This window comes from Dromaius novaehollandiae, chromosome 5, assembly GCF_036370855.1.
Source record: "Dromaius novaehollandiae isolate bDroNov1 chromosome 5, bDroNov1.hap1, whole genome shotgun sequence".
Classification (NCBI taxonomy): Eukaryota; Metazoa; Chordata; class Aves; order Casuariiformes; family Dromaiidae; genus Dromaius; species Dromaius novaehollandiae.
The window spans coordinates 22,023,854-22,039,884 of NC_088102.1; the positions used below are offsets into that span (position 1 = coordinate 22,023,854).

Sequence of the window (16,031 nt, forward strand, 5' to 3'; positions counted from 1 at the left end):
ACCCTTCTCTTGACTCAAAATAGTTAGATCAAACAGGTGGCATGAGAATGTAAAAATCAGTAAATGCATGGATGAGAAGAAGTGTTAAATTACATAATAGTAATTATTATTCATGATCCTCTTGCACTGCTTTCATGTGCTGCTAATGGAATGTGGTTGACTTAACTGATGTCAGTCAACCACATAAGTTGTAACAGTTTCAAACCAGTCTCTGACAGCAGAAATTTAAAATGAAATTTAAAATTGATTAAATGTTTACAGAGGATTCTTTAGCCTTTAAAAAACTTAGCGGTTGTCTAGTTGAATTATCTGTTAAAAAGCTCTCCCCTCTCCCATCACATAAAACTGACAAGAACAAAAATAGGAAAATGAAACAATGTATTTATAAATTAGGAGCTCTAAAAGTGTGGGGAAAGACACAATGATTTTGTTTATAAGGGTCCTGTGTGAACTTAATATTTGCTGTGCTTGTAACACAGATTACTAACCACTAATATTGGTTTTAAAATAATCAAAATAGGTATCACAAAGCAGAAAAGTCCTGGGCTCTGTCTAAGTTCATAGTTAAATAAGTATCTCATAGTAAAATCTCTTGTCATGATTACTGGAGAGTAGATTCACATTACAGATGAGTCTTAACTTAAAGCATCTCTCATTTACGCTCTCCTACTGAGTCCAGTTTTGCCTACATTCAAGCCATTGCCTGAACTCCCCTTAATAACCCAACGGAGAGAGGACATTTTTCCAAGATGTGGCAGTTTTGCCTAGGTTTTGTGTTGTATTACAGATATATGTAAATTTTTACAATGCATTTGAAACATGGAGGCGAGACCATGCTCAGCTTCAATCTCCCTTATGTCCATGCCTTGTTTGCAGAGTAATGTGTGTAGGTCTTAGATAATAACTAGGTGTTGCTGAAAGGCATACAGTGCAATTCTTGGATAATAACTGGGTATTGCTGAAAAGCCTACTGTGCAAACTGAAGCAGCCACCTATCTGTTCTCATAGTAACAGGTTGCCCAGAGACGTTGTGCCATCTCCATCCTTGGAGGTTTTTAAGATGTTACCAAATAAAGCCCTGAGTAACCTGGTCTAATCTCGTAGCTGACCCTGCTTTGAGCAGGAGTTTGGACTGGAGACTTCCTGAGAGTTATTTTATGATTCTGTGATTAACAGACCAAAAAGGGCAAAAGACATTAGTGAGCAGCAAAACAAATTAGGTACTTGCATCAGATGGAATGAGTCGAGCTGTATCATCAGGTTCGAGTTCTCAGCAAAGCATCATCAGACATAATGCTACCAAAGTATGTGAGAACTGCACAGCTGGTTTAAAATAAATGCATAAAACACTTTTCATTCCCTACCCACCTGTGTTTGACCTTGTCCTAGCATTTTTTTTAATATGAGAATGATCAGATTGCTGCTATTGACTGAATATAATTAATAACAATTGAACTAAGTTGTAATAAAAGGACATTTATTCCCTTTTCTTGTTGACATTTCAGATGTCCCTCATCCTCCCCATCTTTGATAATGGTGAGTACTTTGACAGACAAGGCACTCAGCTCATGGAAAGGAAGCATGATGGGGTTTTGGTACTGTAATAGCTAATCACATCTGGTCCTATTTATGCTCCCTGTACGCATTGCCAAAGCCTGCCCTGTCAGAGTAATACAGCTCCAAAGAATGTGAGGGAAACAGAAGTTTTGAGACTGACTCAGTTAAACAAAGCCTACCAGGAAAGCAATGTCTTTGATAGATAATGCTTTTTGAAAACAGCTATCGGAGACTTGCTCTATGACTATGAATTAGCAACCAATGAGTCTACAAATGGAAATAATCTGCCACATAGAAAAATCTGTTTTTTTCCTGCAAGAATGGCATTATAGAATCTGCTTACAAAGAAAATGCAAAGCCCTTCTCATATACACCTACAAAAGATTGCCAGATGTCCTCTTTAGACTAGATGTTTCACCAGATGTTTTCACCAGGTAATAGGTCTGTGTTCTTTCTATATGTGTAGCAGGTACCTCATTCTCTGTAAAGTGCCCTGAAACATGATAATACATTTCAGTGATAATAAATTTCAGTGACTGATAATAAATTCTCAGTGATAATAAATTTCAGTAATACAAAAAAGTGATATTAAATGTAGGAATGTGTTTGTGTACAGCCTACTTCAGGTATACTTTGTTTTGTCTTCCACGAAGAGGTCAGTTGCAAAGTTCATAAAATATTAAAGTCAGAATCAGATAGGGTCTGTCCTGTTGTCTTGACAGGACAACTATATCATCCAAATCTTCCGAGGAGTAAATAATATTAAAACTGTGGCATTTTGTTTTGTTATGGGGAGGAAACGGAAAAAAGCTCAGCTCTTACTAACAAAAGGGTTAAATACAGCATCAAAGGCAGAAAAATGGGCTTGAAATACTGGGGGAAAAAAGAAAAAAAAGAAACCTATTTTAATTTTGAAGACCCTGCCCTGGACAATTGCATATCCACCTTGACAGGAAAATCTTCTCTTAATGTCTCCTGTTGGAGTAGCTTCCATTATTTTCCATCCGTTAAGCATAAATTGTAGGAAATCAGACATGTTTCAAGGGTCATAAGCTCATTTCCCTCTTATAGCAAGTACAGTATAAAGTGTTTAAATGTAATGTAAAATAGTGTCTGTTTAATCCAACAGCGATTTATAAGCATTGTAATGCATTTGTTTATTTCAATGCCCAATTCCAATTGCAAACTCCTCCTGTTCCCCAAGGAAAACACAAATTCGAGCTTATGTTTGGGCAGGAAATACCAGTGTTCAGCCAAAGGGCTCTTTACAGGCAACACTGAACAAACATGTTGGAAGTCCAGAAAAATATGATCCTGCTATCATAGATGAAATGAATTTTCTCTTGTTAGAACACACTAACTTATTACATTCCAACAAAAATGGCATTTTTGGTCAAAAGAAGATGATTCCATCTTATGTGCCACAGAACAGCTTACAGTCCAGTGGTTTCTGCACTCACAGGACATGAAAGATTAAGGTTCAGTCTCTTTACTGCCTAATTAAATCCAGAAGTTGGACTGGAATCTCAGTCTTGTGCTGCAAAGCATTCTAAATCCCTAGTTATTCCTTATTAACATCATACCTATTGGAGTTGCTTCATGGTGTATAAATAGATATCCATCGTTAAATATTCAAAAGGGAAAGTAATTAAAACTGTCTTCTATATCTTTGATGAGAACTCCTGTCACTGGACTGGACCATAGAGCAATTATTAATCAAGCTACGAAATGGGTCATCTTTGACAAGAAGTACTCAGTCTGGTTTATGTTGTAGCCCAGTGGCACAGCACGCTCATAGTTCATGCCAGTAAAAGCTCAAGCAAGCACAGGTAAGACTTCAGCCTGGATTCCCAGGCCTTCATTAAGATTTTTGACTTCTGGTCTATTAGTTGTATGGAACTACCATGTTTTGTCTATGTGAAGGAAGGGCAGAGGTAGGCACATAGCTCTAGGAGAGAGCCTGTGAATCCAGAGCTGGGGAGGGGGGATCCTTCAATTTTTGGGTGGTAGAGTCCCTTGCTCTTATACCATCTTCATGAAGTTAGCCAGTGATATGACTCCATTTTTAAGTATCTAACCCTCTTCATAGATGATGTGTAGAAATATTATTTTGAAATCACAAAGATTATTGGATAAAATGGCTTCTTGCCTTGACACGAATAAATAACTGGCTAGCAATTAGTTTGTCTTTTTCAGGTGTATTTGTTTTATTTTCAGCTGATTAGGCTGCTTCTGGACATCTATAGAAATATAAAACCCTAAAATTTCCCAAGTGTTTAGCAGATTTAATTATTCTTTTTGATAGTTTGTTCTATAATGTGTTTTTTATTCTTTGTTATATCTTTTAGCTATTATATGAAGTGCTTATTTTTTATATATTGTACCGAGAAATAGAAGCACACAGTTCAGGTGTCTAGAGAGATGCTGCTAATATTTGCTAGTTAAAAGCACACAGAGATCCAGACTAATTGCAGGCCAATCTAATTATTTACATCATCTCCTTTTTTGAGTATTTATGAATAATCTGTGTATCGGTACATCAAGACTGCAATTGAAAGTAGAAGCAAAAAAGAATGCACAGCTAAATTCCCAGCAGGAAGCATACTGATGGTAATCATGGAAAGTTCAAGCACGCTGCATGTTGAAGGACTTTGTCTATTGAAGCAAAACAGCCCTGTAATGGTTGTAATGCTGTTCAGGGTACTCTCCCCTTCCTTTCTCCCCTTTTCTTCCTTTCTCCCTTCCTTTCTTCTTTTCTTCTTTTCTTCCTTCTTCTTTTCTCTCCCTCTGTCCCATATGCCTTCTGTGGTTCCATTCCCATAAACCTTTGAATTGTCCAGAAACGTAACCCTCAGGTTACAGTGTGAGATGTGAAAAATAAGAAGAAAACAACAACTAACCACTTACCTTAGGGATTTCAAAAGCAGCTGAGGACAGTGTAACTAGCAATAGAGAGTCCAGAAGTTCAAATCTTCGAATGGTTGGCTACAGTTTTTAGTCTTGACAAAATTTTGATAGGGCTGTTTTTTTACCTGAATTTTCTAATTAATTGTATATTTAAAGGGTGCATTTTGATCATGGACACCTACCTTGTTATTATAGGGTAATAACTGTTCCTTGGTGATACTGTTTTATTTTACTGCTTCCTCTCTGTGGGTAATTCTGGGGTTACTAACAGATGCTGTAAAATGGGGGTGGGGGGAGAGGGTATGTGTGTGTATGTATTTTACTCTGGCTTTGTAATAGCTCTGAGTGAATTCACCTCTGAGGATTTCTAAAGTGATTTACCATTCTACTTCCTACAATAACAGCATATTTCAACATGAACACTTAATTATTCTAAAGGTTTGTTTGGTTTCCTACTCTCTTTATCTGTCATGTAGCTATTTTATGCTTCATCCACTTATATGAATTTAAACTGTGTTTGTTTTAAGTTTGTATAAACACAGTATAAAGAAATACTGAAAAAAGCCATTAGCTTAGAGTGCTACATCAATTTAAAACTTGATTTAGATGTTACCATAAATGAAATAAATGGAATCCAGCACTAGGTGAAGCAGAAGAGGCTGAATATAACAAAATCACTGGATGCTAAAATTCAGAACAGCTCAAGAATTCAGGGTACAAATACAAAATTAAGACTGCTGAGCTCTCTGAGGGAAATGAGAAGGGGCTAATGTTTTATTCTTCCATTACTGGCTGAACATTTACATTATTATTAATAGGCCAACTCAAGCACTTTGTTTTAAAACTTAATCCTTTGGGTAGAAAAAAAATCACACTTTCTGTAATGGGAGTAAGAAGGAATAAGGAGGAAAATGTAAAAACATAAGGATTTGGTTCTAAATGATGAAAGCATAGTGCTGAGGATAATAAAAAAATTCTTTATATATAAAAATTCTTCAGCTATGTTTGAAGCTGGAGCAATTTTAACCATGAGTTCACTTTTGGTAAGGACTGAAAAAAAGGATCTATATTCTGCTATTGAACTCAGAGCCTGGAAGACAGATGAACAGTATCTAAAACTCTATATTTCCTTATACTGTGCAAATATGATTTCTTGTGTTCATTCCTCAGCAAAACAGCTTACATAAAATGCTTCTTTGCAGGGTCAATACCTTAGTCAGTTACTTTGCTTTTTCCACACTGAAAATATTCTCCAATATTATCCATTGTTTAGCTGTATAGTGATGGGTATTAGCTATAATTCCTCATAGCAGATGAGCTGTATGGATACTTCAAGTAAGTATAGGTACTCCAGTTTCAAGGCATAATTCTGACTTACAGGTTTCTGATATTTGTCTTCTGAATTTAAGGTAATAGGTTGAGGACCTCCAATGCATTGTGAACACCATAGATTAGTGGCCTGAACTCCTTAACAGCAATGTGTAACCAAGAAATGCTCAGATGTTGCTTTCAACCACAAAAATCCCAAACCGAGCCCAACAGAGGCAGTGATGACATCTGTAAAACACTGCTGAATATTAAGCACAGATTGTGAGAGCCTTTGGAGCTCTCACATGCTGAGGAATGTTTTGTGAGTCACTCCTCCGAAAGTAGGAGCAAGTACTATGTCTTCCCGGCTCTGTAACATCTGAATACTTTTCACATAAATTGGATCACAAAGGCTGCAGCAACTCCTATAGCCTTTGGCACTTCTTTTGCAGGGTTACAGAAACTCTTCTTAGCATGAAATGTTTTGATAGTTCAGGTATGAGCAAGGTTGATTTATATCATGAATATGACTGTTTCAGGTAGAAGCCTTTTATCAGGGGTGAAGATTTGGCAGCACTCCTAATGTGTAATGAAACACTAGATTTGCTCCATATCCTTTGGAAGTTTATTCCATAATCAGATCTACCAAGACGTACATTATTAACACGTCCTAACGTTAAATACTGCCTATAGGTAACTAACACCCTGGTTTCACATTCATTGTAATAGAGCATAAAATCATGGTGCTGCCCAAAGAGGCAGTCTCCCCTCTCTCTTATCCTTGGTTGATAGTTCTCACTTCTTCCCTTCTGTCAGCAAAAGCTTTCATGCAGCTGTTTGGTGAACAGGATCTGGGAACTGACATGGCTAAAAACTACTCTTCTCTTCCCCTCTTTGGTCAGTTTCTAGTCATCCCAGATGTGGATTTGTGCAACATGCGGGGGAAGAGGCACAGATTGTCCATTTTTGTGGCTATGGAGATTTATGCAGACTTCAAGTGACCGTAAAACCACAGCCTAAATTAGGTTAGTTTCTGCTACAGTCAAGGGAGAAAGAGTGGCTCCTGCTGTGATTTACCATCTGCAACAGGTTAACACAGGATCTCTCAATTGCCTTCTGAAGGAACCTAAAATCAGATGACTGAAGTTAATACTCTCCTTAGTGTGAATACTCACTTTATTTTCATCTCACATGTTTTATTCAACATTTTATGATTAGTTTGGTGTAAGGATGGTAGAATCTGGCCCAGTGTCCCTATGAACTCATGTTGGCAGCTTGTAAAAGACATAACCTGATTGTGACATTTCCCCTTCTGTATTAGAGGAAAATACATCTATATTCTTCACACCAGTAGATACGTCAGAAATGTCTAAAGACTCACCCTTCAGCATGAAAAACACTCAGAGATACTGATGGAAATGACCGTACAGCATCAAAGAAATATTCACATCTCAGTAAAGAACCAAATGGGAATGGCATTTTATGAAACACTGCTGTGTACCGTTACTGAAGGAGCCCTATATAATGGCAAAAACCATCAGTAGTATGATAGCTTCTTACTATCACTGACAATGTATTGTTTTGTAGTATATTTTTTTAATTCTCTGTGTGGGGGAAGAAAGTGATAGACAAAGACTCATTCCTTATGATGAAGTTCACCTTGTTGCATTTATATGTTGTCTCACTTTGGCTATGCCCAAAAGGGTCTAGGTGGCCTTCTGGGCTCACAGTCTCCTGCAACATGACGCCCATAACACAGCAACACTTGGATTTGTGTTTCCTCCCCCATCCTTTGTGCCCTGGTTTCTGAAGAAACGAAACCCAGTTGAGGGGTCAGACAGGAGCTGCAGACTGCTCCACCTGGGTGCTCAGCCCAGACCGGCGTTTTGGGTTGCACTAAACATGCACTCTTGTGTCACATTTAAACATCGTCCTTGTATAATGGGTGGTATTTTTTTAATTGTTGCTCTGATTCTTACTTCCCCAAAGCAAGGCCGAAGTTTTTATCAAGTGCACCATCTTCTAGCATGAGATTTCAGCTATCAGTACTCATCATAAAGGCTTGTAGAATGATCCTGTAGTTTTAACAATTTACACTTTGGGAATTTAATTAATTTGGGCCTCAGTATCAGCTGGTTTGGCTCTATTGATTGCAAACAAGCACAGCCTTATTAAACATGTTTAGAATTTAGAATTTGATTCTTTACATTTAACCTTACGAATCACTCAAATGAACCACAGTTGGGCTAGTTCTGGTAGTTTGGTGGTGTGTGCTGACTCAAATTAACACATGAACAAGTTGCAAAGTGAAGTCCCCTCTGCTCCCCTCACCCTCACTCATATATGCAGCTTTATACCAGGAACAATAATATCTCTGATTTCAGAAACTAGCCTTTTCCATATTTGGGTGCTCCCTACAGAAAAGTATAGATGTTGAAAGTCCTCCACATCAATCCTTTGCAGAAGGGAGAGGATTTTTCAGGAAGTTACAGCTTCATGAAGCTAACGGACAACATACTTTGAAGTAGAATAGGCATTTTCCAGAGGATATTGTGTTGGCTGTATGCCTGTTATCAAGGAATTTCACAGGAAGCATATTCAAAAGGTTTCCTGAAGGGAAAAGCTGAATCAGCTGGGCATTCTGGGTGGATTTAAGTCATTTACCTGCAGTCAGGGTAGCATCTCAACCATCATGAAAGAAAGACCTTAAAAGTTAAACTTTTCCTCTCAGGAAGATAAAGGATGGCTAGGAAAAAAATTGAGACTAAGTATCAACAGCTTAGCTCACAGAAAACAAGGGAAAGCTATTCTAGCAAGGAGATGAGAGAAGAGTGAAAAAAATGCCAAATATGTAAAAATGAAAATATTCTATGGGCACATGTTCCTAACACACTTTAATTTGGATGACCTGGTAAAAAAATATGTCCTATAAAGAAAGAAACTGAAGCTGGTGAGCACAACAGTCTTCCTTTTGACTAAATAAAGAAACATCTATATTTTATATAGTGACTAATACAGCGGAAACTCTTACTCAAATGACAGACCAGTATGACAAGCCAGCCAAAGACCTGAACTATGTGGAATGCGGAGTTTTCCAGGGCTTAAGCTGCAAAAGCAAGATGCATATTTATTTTATTGTGTGGCCATGTGTTTCTGTGAATGAAAAAGACCAGAGAAGGCTGCTGAAAGCCAAAGAGATAACAGGAAAAATGTTGGTAAGGTATCTTTGAGAGAAATTTAAAATAAGACATTTGGAATAGATGCAAACTGAGAGAAATTGATACATTCCCTAATATATATCTTCAAACATTTTCACTGGAAAATTCCCAACTACTTGTATTAGAGTCTGACAGTCTAATGATTTCAAAGCTTTTTTTTTTTTTTTTTTTTTTTTTTTTTTTTTCCCCCCAGACTCTCTCTGATACTGGAATAGTTGGAAAATGGAAAAATGGAAATGGAAAATTTAGTGGGAAACAGAAGTAGCATGTTCAGGGCCATTTTATGAAAAAGAACCCATTTTCATGGAAATATTCCTTGGTGAAATTAAGATGGAAAAGAAAAAAATACAGAATCTGTCAAGACATATGATCATAATTACCACTAAATTGTATATTTTTCAATGTTTCTGTTAATAAACATTCTAAAATCAATGCAAGAATCTGAAATCTCATTGCTAGGTGGTCTAGGAGACAAGAAAGAAACCTGAAACAAGTCTGTTTTTGTCAAGAGACACACTAATCATTATGCCTATTCATTTAATGAACTCAGCAATAGCCAAAGGATTCAAGATAGTAATTAAACATTAGGTAACTGCAAGTGTGTAATTAACATAAATGTGTATCTAATTAAAAGAAGCCCATAATGTGATGCCAAACTCTACAGAGAATAATAAAATCTGAGTTTAATAGTTGATAGGACTGTCTGATAATTTTGCTTACATTTTACTACATGGTGTTGCAAACTTTTGGGGTTGGTTTCCAAGCCTACGGCAGGGCAGCAGAGAGCAAAGGAGCAGTTCACCTGGTCCTCATTGCTTCCTGCAGGTTATGAGGAGCCTTCTGTAGGGGAGGGAAGTTTGTGCTTCTCTGGGAGCAACCAAGACTGCAAGGCTGCGACAACCATTTGGATTTGAGTGAGGATGAGGAACTCAGTAAGCACAAATTCAGACTGAAGGAGGGATCCATTTAATCTGTTTTTAGTCATTGATGATAAACAGAGCTACATTTGAGCTATATATCCTTATCTCCTTTTATATCAAATGGGGAAATAAGAGGAAATAGGCACTTTTTAGGTGTGCAGTTTTCATCTAACCATATATAGATGGATCACATCTATAAGAAAGACACAAATCACATTGTAAAAACGCTTACTTGTCTCCACTGTAATAAAGGCAGCTGAAGAGGACTAGAGTAGATGTGGGTGTTCAGATTTGGGTAGATCAGCCCCAACCTCATAGTAGCAGGGGTCTTGCTTGTAGCAACAGAGAAATCTATCGCCAAGCCTTAAAGATGACAAAAAGCAAAACACCTTTCTAGTGAACTACAATACACTGTGGCACTTGCATAAGAGAACACTAAACATGATCAGCTGCAAAGAAGGATGGAATAAAAGAACTCATCTTGTGTGGACAAGGAAGGAAGGATTTCTCAGATCTTTATTTAATCTGGTTAGCTGAACAGCCGTGGGTTTGTGCTGTTTAAAAAGTTGCTTTGCTCTTCTACTTTATATGTTTGTACCTTCTAAAATGTATGCCTTACTACACCGAAAGCCTTCAATGTCTTCTGGTGCACATACTTCCAAAAAAAAAAAAAAAAAAAAAAAAAAGAAAGAAAGAAAGAAAGAAAAAAAAAAGAGAGAAAAGGTCGAGAGCAGATATACAAGCCTTTTGTTGACTGAGCATCTGGAGACAGAGAGTTAACTCCTGCCCTGGCTCATAGAAAAGCTTCCGTCTGTGTGTGGGGCGCTTAGGGAGCCTAACCTGCTACAGAGACATCTTTGCTGTATCCAATGGAATTCAAATAAACATGTAAAGACAGAAAGGAATGCAGAAGAACTTGGTACCATTTCTGATTTTGAAAAAGATTTCTCATGTGCTGGGTGTTTCTTATAAGAATCTAGGCACTAAACAGTGAGGGGAAATTTCCACAGTGTCCTGGGGAACTCACTGGTATTGTAAGAACTTGCAGAGTCTTCACAGCCAGGTCCACATGGCTCCTGGACTCAGCTCTTTGTACTGCTAAGGATGAAAACAGTGTTTCTACTCTCTACCTTTTCTACATAGATCATAAACATTCTGGAGCACAAACATTTGTACAGTGACCTGTCTTAAGACTACAACAACAACAACAACAACAAAATGTAAACATATATTAATTACCTATATGACATATGAAACATTAAAGGCAAACTAAGTTGGCTTTGTTAGCTACAATGTAGTTTTTCAAAAGTTCATAAGTGTGTATATATAAATTACAATTTTCTTTTTAAAAGTATTCAGTGAGAAGGAAGTATAACAAAATCTGGGCAAATGATTGTTTTTTTGGGGGGGAGGATTCCACAAAATCACAGAATGGTTGAGGTTGGAAGGCGCCTCTGCAGACTGTTGAGTCCTAACCCCCTGCTCAAGCAGGGTTGCTCAAGACCATGTGCAGTTGGGTTTTAAACATCTCCAAGGATGGAGACTCAGTAACCTCCCTGGGCAACCTGTTCTAGTGTTCAACCACCCTCATAGTCAAGAAGTGTTTTAATATGTTTAAAAGGAATTTCCTATCTTTCAGTTTATCCCCATTGCCTCTTGTCCTGTCACCGGCCACCTCTGAGAAGAGTCTGTCTCCATCTTGTTAAAACCATCCCATCAGCTATTTATACACATTGATAAGATCTCCCCTGAGCCTTCTATTTGTTTACTTAAACTTCATAGAAAATATTTTATCTAAAACATTCTTCCTGGAAGAAAAATTATCTTTTGAAGGATCACTTTCATTGCAGAGCAACAAAAATATTGTTTATTATTAGTTATTCTTTTTAATATCTTAAAACAAATATTAGAAAATTTTGATGTGAAACCTTTTACTTTTCAACTTTCAAAATATTTTTAATGTATTTTCATATCTCTGCTACATGGTATAAATTGTTTCTATCAATTCCAACATGTATTTCAGATGAATAAGATGATAGTCATCCAAAGGTTCCCACTACAATAGATTGATTAATGGTTTGATTGATCTAAATCTCCACTTGGGCCAGTTCTCCATTGGGACAGTTCTTTCATCAGTATCTGTAGCATGCATATATATGTAACTACACACAATTTTGGAGATGAACTATGGGAGAGAGCTCCATTTTTCCCGTTGCATGTGATTTTTCAATAAGTATTTTCTAGATGTTCCACCCATTCTATTTCCTGCCAGTTCCTCCTTTTCTTCAACAATTTTTGTAACATTTTTAACATGGTAAGAAATACAAAGATATCAAAGTTAGCTTCAGTGGCTAAGATACTTCATTAGCTGTATTTACAGGCACAGTTATAGCAATCATAGAGGAATACAACTGTCAGTTTTGTTCTATTTCAGTTTCTGAGCAATCATTAGTAGCAATAAAAGTATAATAATAGAAAATCACAATGATTCATTTTGACCTATTATAATATATTTGCAAAGAGCTGTATAAATTTATTAAAATGTATATGCCATATTTTAAGTCACATTGTAGTAAAATTTGTAAGCCCATTTTTCAGCTCACAGGACTTTTACAAAACATTTGATTTTTAAATGCATTCATTATTATTCAAAATAAGAAAAATGTGGAAAGTCAGACTCTACATTCTGTTATTAGTTTATAAAGTATTGGATAGTTATAATTCAAACTGCAGTGTATAGTTATGATTGCTTACATAAATCTATTAATTCTAGCTTGAATATAAGCTAATAAACAGATCTGTACTATGCATTCTCATGGAACATAATTTTAAAGTTTGTTGTAGGAAAGAATTTTCAACTTTCTGTCGGTGTTTAGGATGATAAAATTTGACTGAATGACTTTTCAGAGAATAAAGATTCGCTTTATAATCTAAATTACCCCTTTTGGCACTATTTGTTCAGGATTCATGTATCTGACATTTTGAGATGCAGACATTTCTGGAATTGAAAAGAGTGGCTGTTGGACAATATCTCCAAGTAATACATAACAGTTTAGAGCAGGAAGCAAAAATGAATGAAACAGCAATAGGAAATTTAGTGTATGTAGCTCAGCAGAAGAAATACCACTATGGAAAAAAATGAATCTACAGAGCACAACAAAGCAGTTCTGTAGCTAAAGATCCTAAAAGGCCTCCAAACAATAGGGACTTTTTTTCAACTGCTAGTGGGGCTAAAAACTAATTTTGACAAAGCACAATTGGATCAAGAAAATAATATAACATTTTGAGCGGGAAAAGATCAGTCCTTCAAGTGGTCAGGCAAGTTTGAACTGCTGAGAAGTGTCTGACATTCTGAAAGTCCGGAGTAACAAGACTACAAGACTGAAAATTGATTAACAAGAATTGAGACATCAGATAAGATCTTCATTTATATAATCTAAGCTTAGCAGCCATTCTGCTGCGGTGTGTATGTACATGTTTGCATGTGTGTATATCCACATTTCCTAACATGATTGTTTGCATTCAGAGGACAGATTACTTTCAATCACTTCCAGAAGCAACTAGCCAGTTCCCTGTCAGACAACCAGATTTTCTTCATTACTGTTTTACCCTGTTGCTGCCGCCCAGCTCTTCCAGAATATTATGACACTGTGTCTATCTGGTTCTTTGTATTAGAAAATAATCCATGCATAATCAGCAGGAAACACATTTAGCAAACAAGAAATTAAGTTTATCAAAGAAAGTGAATGTACAGTAATTTAATAATCTTCCTGTATATCATTATTTTGTCTAGAGTGGTAATCATCAGTGCTAAAGGAACAGATCTGAGTTGAACTAAATTGCTAGAAGCCTACTACTTCAGCATTCAGGAATGCTATATAGGCCAGGCGAGCAACAAGAGTGTATATTTATTGTGCACATTAATAGAAGATGCTATAATGACAACGGGATAAAATTCCAAGCTTAACTGCATGCATATATATATATGCATATATATATATATATGAGCTATTTTGGATATCATTACTTCTGAACAGATATTTCCAAAACATTCTTTTAGGGATGGTGCAGAAGATAGGTCTATTAGTGTTTAATTATCAGACAAATTAAATTACTGACTTAATCCAGTAAAAGAGAAGAGAGAATCAATGCATGCACCCCTTTCAAAAAAAGGACTTTTCACCCTATACATACTGCTGAAACATGTTATAGTAAATACATAAGGGAAAGAATTTCACTTGTTCTGTGCTCTCTCACAAGGGAAGAGAGAATAAGTAGCATTTCTCTATCTCGCAGTGGTTAAGCATCCAGCAGGTTCCAGCATGACTGAAATAATAGTCCTGGGGGTGTTTTTATTCTGTTTCACAAATGTAGGTGCAAAGGAGGAGGCAGGGTGTAAAAGAAAGGTTTGTTGTTCTAACCACAGCACTCTAGCCACACTCTGTCTCTCATTTTGGGCCACAAGTTCTGCACAGACACTCACCTCCCCCTGCCCCTCTCACCCCCAAATAGAACTTTTTTTGTGAAAGTTTAGTTAAAAATACAGTATTTCTGGGAAAAAGTATCCACTTCAGGATACCAATATTTTCCAATGGAAAAAATATATCATCAAAAACTTACCAATCACCTCCAACTCACAACTTAACTATATTCTCTGAGGACATGTTTGTTCTTCAGTCGTTGCTATATTCTAGTTGTGGGTTGTGTAGAAGTGGCTAATTTAGCCTTAAATTGGCCTTAAATTAGCTGCTTTTCATTAAAAATCCCAACAGGCAAAGTGCAGAGCTGCAGCGGGATTGTCAGCTTTCCAAAGTATACGGTCTGGAGCTTTGGCCTGGACCCAGGCCAGTGACCAAGGTCAGAGAGCAAACTAGACTGAAATTTTAAACACTCCCTCAAAGTTCAACAGTTTGGCTCAGCATCACTTCAAATGTCAGTACTGAAATATTTCTATATACCATGGTGTACAGAGAAAATATTAGGAATATTATTGCTTTGGGGTTTTGATTTGGGGTTTTGTTTTGGTGTTGGATAGATTTTTGTGGAGCAGTGAAGTAGGGACTCATGAGACCCCTAAAATTGCATAGTCATACCTGTCTGAAGAAGCAGTTGTAATCTTTGGAGGTCATCTCATATTCTGGGTCATTTGATCTTGTTAAGACAGAGAAGAAGTGGGAAGCACTTTAGAGAAAGACTCAGCAACCATAAGGATATCTAGGCTATTTCCATTTGTTCCTCCCTCCAGATGCATGGAAAGGACATTTCAGTCAGCTATTCATATGGGTCCCAGATTTCTAAATGACCAACTTTTGTGTACTTTGGTCATGAATAACTGCATGCAGATATGCACATTCAGGTAAAAGGAGCACAAATGTCATCCCATCAAATCACAAGCTATATTTACAAGACATGTTCTGAAATACTTGATTCTCCCAGCTGCACTACTGAAACTGGCCATGCTGCCAATGCCCATGCGTATGATGTAGTCCCATTACCTAGGAAAAAGAGGTGTCCAAATTTTTTCTGTGTCAATTCCACTGTGAAAGACCTGAATCAATATTTTTGTTGAATTTGGTTCCTTTTCACATTGTTTTTCAAGGCCATGACATTTTTTGGCTAAATTAAGTTAACCAACAATATTTTTGGTCTGAAAAAACAAGTTTATAGTTCTTTAATGAAAGAGAACTGCTAGCTGCAGGTTTTATTATTTGACTGCCAAAAAGAAAAAAATACAAAACTCTGTGATTTATGAAGACAGCCTTGCTCTCTGGTTCTTTTTCAGGCCCACTGTTCACTGTCTGAACAACAAGAATCTCTACAGCAGTGAAACATAAGGAATTATTTACTTATTCTACCTTTTGAAACATATTTTCTAAAATTGTATCAAGGCAAACATTACTGAACTCAATTTGTACAAATAATAGATTCATTTAGTTTGCGTTAAAGTTGACTGGTTCTTATACCAGAAATACTATCCAGCTATGGCCAGCCTGGAGTGACTATCCTTTAATAGGAGCCATAAAGACTGGGCACCAAATACTTTGCTTCATTTTTTTTTTTAAAGAAGAGAACACATTTGCCTTGATTTATTAATGTATAATCCTCTTTCACATGGCAAGAA

The 16,031-nt window shown here is 36.7% G+C and overlaps 1 long non-coding RNA gene across 1 annotated transcript in view; it reads left to right on the forward strand.

The window, feature by feature from the left end:
* The first annotated feature begins 3,071 nt into the window (after window positions 1-3,071).
* LOC135328462 (uncharacterized) overlaps window positions 3,072-16,031 on the forward strand; it is a 46,029-nt gene continuing 33,069 nt past the window's right edge. Inside the window, exon 1 of the long non-coding RNA XR_010389349.1 lies at window positions 3,072-3,386. This is a non-coding gene — a long non-coding RNA (uncharacterized LOC135328462). The remainder of the gene's footprint in view (window positions 3,387-16,031) is intronic.